Source organism: Penaeus monodon, chromosome 28, assembly GCF_015228065.2.
Source record: "Penaeus monodon isolate SGIC_2016 chromosome 28, NSTDA_Pmon_1, whole genome shotgun sequence".
Taxonomy (NCBI): domain Eukaryota; kingdom Metazoa; phylum Arthropoda; class Malacostraca; order Decapoda; family Penaeidae; genus Penaeus; species Penaeus monodon.
Window position 1 is genome coordinate 34,222,310 of NC_051413.1, and position 851 is coordinate 34,223,160.

General features: G+C 37.4%; 1 protein-coding gene across 1 annotated transcript in view; it reads left to right on the forward strand.

Moving 5' to 3' along the window:
- LOC119591536 (pleckstrin homology domain-containing family G member 5-like) overlaps positions 1-851 on the forward strand; it is a gene marked incomplete at its 5' end in the record, with an annotated part of 10,063 nt that overhangs the window by 3,446 nt on the left and 5,766 nt on the right.

Sequence of the window (851 nt, forward strand, 5' to 3'; positions counted from 1 at the left end):
TCTTTACTTCTAACGAACGAGATGAAAAAATGAGAATGACAAAAAAAATTTGTTGCTATTATATGCTAAAGAATAATTTTGAGAGTCAGAAAATCATGGAAATTTCTCTTGACTCAGTACTTATCGATTACCCTCTCACTAACCAATTTTTCTGATTATTTGCCCAAATGGGACTAATTTGCATATTTTCATGTAGAGATTAGAATTACCGTGAACTATTGTTCTTCGAAGGCTAAATTTCTATGGAGGATCTGTTCTTATTCTTTAAAGTTTGTGAAAATGCATTGCCAGGTGTTTTCTAAGTTCAGTATCATACTGAACTTCGCAACACCTAAGCCATGTTATATAGGGAAAAGATAAGATAACAGATAAAATAGACTATAGAAATAGTATGTATTGTTGCCTACTTTAGAAGCTGTATCATTGTCTTTTTTTAAAACTACTATGGCATTTATGAAAGTTAAATCGAAAGTATTGCAGTGACAGTAATCTAGGTAAATCTCAGTTCACTTAAAGATGCTGAGAGTGACAGGCACTAGAATTGTGTATGTCTTCGGAGTGTGTTTTCCATATGACTTTCGGTTTGTTTTGAAAATCCCTGGAGCCTATGGGAATGGTCAGAATAAAGTCACGAATTCGCGTTAATGGTCACGCTTCTTTCCGTTAACAAACGCGACCTTTCTTCAACTTTCTTCTTTCACTCTTTTCTCCTCCCCCTTTACATTTCCATCCTTTCGCCGACTTTCCACTTCCACCCTCTCTCCATCCCCCCTCTCTCTCCTTCTACCTTTTCTCCTTCCCCCCTCCCTCTCTACTCCCAAACCCCTACCCACTTCTCATTTCCCCCCTTT